The following is a 6,057-nucleotide window of genomic DNA, read 5'->3' on the forward strand; positions in this document are numbered from 1 at the left end:
CAACATAGAGGAATGACCCGAATGATATCCGGTTACACGATCAGACCCGAACGTCTGGTATACGTCACGACGTTTACATATTTATGGGTTACATAAAAAAAGATGAAATGAAACGATCACGTAAAGTCAGTATTATGGGTGGTAAATGGCAGATTTAGGTTTATTGGAAGGGTTCTCGGAAGGTGCAGTACCTCAAAAACAGGTTTTCCTATTGCCGAACACCTTTGAGTGCAGGTTTATTGTTCTGACAAAAGATTTCTTTTCGTTTTCAATCCATGCCTGTTTTCGTGCATTTTTTCGCCAAGTGGTCAAGAATCCTAACATACCTTTCCTAGTTATTGTCTAGTTATTGCAAGCTAACATCCTACAAGAATGCAATTTGTATTCCAGAAAATACCTCTACAGCAAATGAAATGGAATTCTCATTTTTGGTTTGAGACTACTGACTTCTGACCATCGCTTTGACTGCTGTTTTATTGACAGCAGACGACCAGTACACAAAATGAAACGTATTGCATTTACAACGATAGAAACCTTGGTTCGAAATTCGATTTTGCATCTGTTACAGAAGCTTCTCAAGAGACGTCAACTACGAAAAGACTTGCATAAGGCAGTAAGCCGCATGAATTTATATACGAAATTAAGAACTTAGTCTATCCTTGAAAATTAAACGTAGTAGTAGTAGTAGTAGTAGTAGTAGTAGTAGAAGAAGAAGTAGTAGCAGAAGAGATACGCTGTTACGTAACTGCCATGACTGCTGTAGATATTCAGATGCTTGTGAACACGTCCTGCATCGTCCTCCAATCACCAGATTATAGGATTGTCACTGATAACAAGCGCGCAATGTAAACAGTGGTCCTGAATTACAGGCCTTGGAACGTCCTCCTGTATTAAAGAGGAACAAATATGAGTTACTATCATTTTTGAAGTAGTTAATATTGTTTATTTGGCGCATGAGGAGATGAAAAAGTACTAGACAACTATTTACAACAAATACGCACATTTCTACACAGATTGTTCGTAATGGGTTCACAGTTCACGGCCCAGGTTTGAAATCCAGTCGGACAAATTGTGAAGGCTTCCATTGACCCTTTGAATGCTGTGAGGAAACATTCAAATATTATATTATGTAATGTTTGCTGATTTTTGTTGCAGTCACGTCTTGGAGAGAACTTCCATCCCCATTGGTGCAGCAAAGCTCCGCAACTGGCACTGTCAGTTATGATACGATTCAGTATGCATCAGTGTCTTGGGGGAGATGGAAATCAGCACGTCGTTCCCAGGGAGTTTTACTTAGTTAATGACGCGTCAAAGAAGTACGCTCCTGCCTGTAATTGTTCCAGTCATCATGCATGTTGAAATGACTCTTCTCCAAACTGATTACTGTGCTCCGTGATGGTGTCCTAGACCTCAGTCGCTGGGGTTCCGATAATGATTATTCTGAATGAATTGGTAATTCAGTTTATTTTATTTTTATTCTTTTTTATTATTCTTGTCCACACGTTCTGCAGCGACTCATCTACTGAATGGTGGGGAAATATTACCAAGAACCGGTAGTGTGTCTGTGGGACGAATACACTCCGTGATGAGGCGAAAGGCCTTATTGAGCAGTGTGTCAATTATTTTAGAGTGCGAAATATTTAGGAAGGTGGAGCGTCAGTACTCTGCGATTGCGAATGAAAGAGCTACGGCTGAACATCTGAGAACTGTTGAAATGCCACCCCACGAGGTTCCTGTTTATTTCTGGAGCATATTGTTCAGAGTTTTGATTTCAGCTGCCACCTTCCGGAAATGTATTTTGCATGTATTTTGAAGTGCTGCAGTATTGGAGAGTCTGATCTCTACATGTGATGTTAGATTCATAAATTTTTGCTTGTTTATTCCGTGAGTGGAAGGTTGATACAACTAGTTTTCGAGTATCTTCAGGTCTGTTGTTAGTATTGCAATAAAAGTTGTGTATAGTGTTCGCTACATTCAAATTGAAAGTTCTCATCTGTAGTAAATCTTGTGGTTTCTGAGAAGCTTGGTTAGAATGGATAACTATATTGTTCAAGCATCGTTGTGTGATAGGAGAGAAACGTGTTTAAAATGTCATTTCGTCACTAAGAAAGTGAATGTCGCTTAAACGTCGTTAAGAACCATAAATGCGCAGGCCCGTTAGCTCAGTTGGTTAGAGCGTCGTGCTAATAACGCGAAGGTCGTGGGTTCGATCCCCCCACGGGCCAATATTTTACCCGTCAACAACAGAATACGTCCATTATTTTAGATACCAGTGTATGTTATTTTCCTACAGGAATCGGCGGAAAACGTTTTGAATTATTCTTCTTTTTCATTTTGTGTAGATTACATAACGCATTATTTCTAACGATTGACAAATGTATCCTTGGCACTTCATATCGTGAAGTATGAAATAGGAACTTACTTCGTAATATTTACTTCATTCGAAAAAACGAGGTTGTTCTTGCTGTAATATGAATCGCACGCTGGTAATTTGAATGCTATTTGATTACTGACTGACTTGCTGGCACCCTGCCATGTCACTGTACAGTGAGCACTCTGGAGACCTCGATCTTTTTCGTACGGTGTTCTCTATGTACCAATCTTGGAATGTGCGTATTTTGTTACTCGGGCTATGGCAACATCCACTGCGATGGATAAACGCACTCCTACTACCCAGAAAACTTAGAGACGTACACTTAATCAGTTTCTTGCGCAGATTATCAGTCCTGTAATTTGCCGAGTTGGGCGATCTTCAATTAAGACCATCCTCGAAACGACAAACAGTAGTGTTTGTCCTGAAATAGGTAATCAACAAGCGTAAATCGCTACAGTGTTCCACTCACTCGTTTTACTGTTCATCTGACTTGACATAATCACCATAACCATCCGCAGAAGCAGCACGAAGGCTTAATTCAATTCTGTCCACCCTCGCATCTCTTGTTCCGAAAGTCTCTTCTTCAAATGTCCAACCTTCCTGTTGCGTGGTTGTGTAATTCATCAGTGTGTTATTTCCTGCGGTTTATTTCAAATGGCTCTGAGCACTATGGGACTTAACATCTGTGGTCATCAGTCCCCTAGAACTTAGAACTACTTAAACCTAACTAACCAAAGGACATCACACACATCCATACCCGAGGCAGGATTCGAACCTGCGACCGTAGCAGTCGCGCGGTTCCGGACTGAGCGCCTGAACCGTTAGACCACCGCGGCCGGCGCGGTTTATTTCTGTACCAGCTTAGCGGCAGCTGCTTTGCTCGCGCAGACTCTATCAGAGATCCTTTTCTTTTTTATTTAATCGAATTTTTATGTTGTTCACAAATTGCAACACCTTCTAAGGTTTTCACGATAATTAAGACCAAATAAGGACGTTCTTTTCCGAATGTACTTCTGACCAAAAAGCGATTCTGGTAGCTGCTGTCGAAAGTTTTAGTTACTCATGCCTTTTGCGATCTTATGGAGATATTTCCACAGCAATTTTCGTCCCCTAACAAATATTTCTGTATAATTAACCGAGAAATTAAAAAAATTCATAAATTTAGCTTTAAAGTTTTTTGATGTAACTGTATATTTTATTAAATATTTTGATCCCCTGTAGTACTTCTTTAGCGGTTGAATTTCCAGAAACACTGAAACACATATTTTTTTATCCTAACCAAGAAGTCAAATACCAGTTATTATAAATGTAGCGTTAAAAATATTTTAGTAGTTCTTTAGTAATTATTTATTTTCAAAAAAACTTTCACGGACTATTTTACCCTCTTAGTGACTGAATTTCCAAAAATGCTGAAACACGAATTTCCGTATTTCTGACTGAGAAACCAAATACCAGTTTTCGTAGTTCCAGTATCAAAATTCCATTTCAAGAAGACCCATGCCCCATTTTACCCCCCCCCCCCAGGAGTCGAATTACGGGCAATCCATTCCTAAACGTTGCCTAATGCCTACATCATAAGATTCAAACCCTCTCCAAACTTCAAATTTCTGTCCTTAGCGGTTTGGGCTGAGCAATGATGGACTCATTGAATCAGTCCGGCCCTATTTCACTCCCTTACTAGCTGAATTTCCAAAACCAATGGAACACGTACTTTTTCATCTCTAACTGAGAAGCCGAACAACAATTTCTTAATGATTTAGCTTTAAAAATGATTTCACAATGAACTATTTTCAAAAAATGTTTCATCCCTTAGGAGCTGAACTTACAATTCAGCGACATGTGTATATTCTACTTCTAACAGAGAAGCCAAATACAAATTTTTAAAGGTTTGGTTTCAATAATGCTTGCACAATGAAATATTTCCGTAAAGACTTTCGACCCCTATTTCATCCCCATAGCGGCTGAATTTCCAAAATGAATGAAACAGGTATTTTTTTATTTCTGAGAAGCCAAATTTAAAGTTTTGTAGAATGCTTTCATAATAAAATATTTTCATAAAACATCTCATCCCCTGTTTCACCCCCTTAGGGTTTCAATTTCCAAAAACAATGACACCCGTATTTTTTATCTGTAGCCGAGAAGTCAAATACTAATGTTCATAGATGTAACTTTAAAAATACATCAGTAGTTCCTTCATAACGGTATAATTTCAAAAAAAAAAGCTTTTACTCACATGGGGTCAAATATCAAGAAATGCTGACTCACGTACTACTTCATTTGTGACTGAGAAACCAAATGCCAATTTTTCTAGGTGTATCATCAAAATTACCTTAATAGCGACATATTTCAAAAAACCTTTCATCCCCTATTTCATACCCTTAGGGTTGGAATTTCGAAAAATCTCTTCTTAATGGACGCCTACAGTATAACATCGACACCTTCTCCAAATTTCAAGGTTCTATCGTTAACGTTGTGGGCTGGGCGATGACGAGTCATCCAGTCCGTCAGTTCGTCAAGATACTGCCCTTCATACATGGAGAAGTTTACAACTCGCCACTCAAGGTAAACGCCTGTATCACTTGCCTGATATTTTCATTTCTATTCTTTCCCAATGAAGTGCAACGTCTCTAACCATGCGGTCATTAACTGCCATTACGTTGTAGAATTCTTCCTTTCACATCCACGAAGCAATGTTACCACAGCCTTTACGTTGTAGAATACAAGCAGTTCCCCATAAGCTACTTAAACTCTCCTCTTGGTTCTTCTCAGAGATTACCAAATTTAGCTCGGACGCTTGTGCAGCTTTCGTTTTTATGTGCAGTCACCATAGAGTGAACGCTCTTATTGTCTGAACCTCCCTCAGCAGACACCGTCTTAACGAAACACTGTCCGTTTCAGTGAGGTACTTTGTGTTTTCCAGTCAAATGGAGCGATTTGCTGGTGGTAATATAACTACATGCATCAAAAAAAATTGGATCACCTCGGTTCCGAGAGTTCAGGAACCTGTACAGAAAATTGGAAGAGAGATCAACACATACATCATTTCTGCCTTTTTGATTGCTCACGAAAACAATACATTGCATGTAGTACCACCATACAGCGAGACTTTCAGATGTGGTGGTCCAGGTTGCTGCACACACTAGTACCTCTAATACCAAGTAGCACGTTCTCTTGCATTGATGCATGCCTTATTCGTCATGGCATACCATCCATAAGTTCATCAAGGCACTGTTGGTCCAGATTGTCCCACCCCACTTCTCAACGCTGATTTGGCGTAGATCCCTCAGAGAGGTTGGTGGGTCACGTAGTCCATAAACAGCCCTTAACAATCTATCCCAGGTATGTTCGATAGGGTTCATGTCTGGAGAACATGCTGGCCACTCTGAAGGAAGTCATTCACAAAATGTGCACGATGGAGGCGCGAATTGTCGTCCATGAAGACTAATGCCGCGCCAATATGCTGCCGATATGGTTGCACTATCGGTCGGAGGATGGCAATCACGTATCGTACAGCCATTACGGCGCCTTCCGTGACCATTAGCGACGTACGTCGGCAGCACATAATGCCACCCCCAAACAGCAGCGAACCTCCACCTTGCTGCATTCGCTGTACAGTGTGTCTAAGGCGTTTAGCCTGACATGTTGCCTCCAAACACGTCTCCAACGAATGTCTGGTTGAAGAT

The 6,057-nt window shown here is 40.3% G+C and overlaps 1 non-coding gene across 1 annotated transcript; it reads left to right on the forward strand.

Annotated features, from left to right (window-relative positions):
- The first annotated feature begins 2,151 nt into the window (after positions 1 to 2,151).
- Trnai-aau (transfer RNA isoleucine (anticodon AAU)) lies at positions 2,152 to 2,225 on the forward strand. Its single transcript has one exon. It is a non-coding gene; the product is annotated as a tRNA-Ile (tRNA).
- The last annotated feature ends 3,832 nt before the right edge of the window (positions 2,226 to 6,057 follow it).

Source organism: Schistocerca gregaria, chromosome 8 (assembly GCF_023897955.1).
Source record: "Schistocerca gregaria isolate iqSchGreg1 chromosome 8, iqSchGreg1.2, whole genome shotgun sequence".
Classification (NCBI taxonomy): domain Eukaryota; kingdom Metazoa; phylum Arthropoda; class Insecta; order Orthoptera; family Acrididae; genus Schistocerca; species Schistocerca gregaria.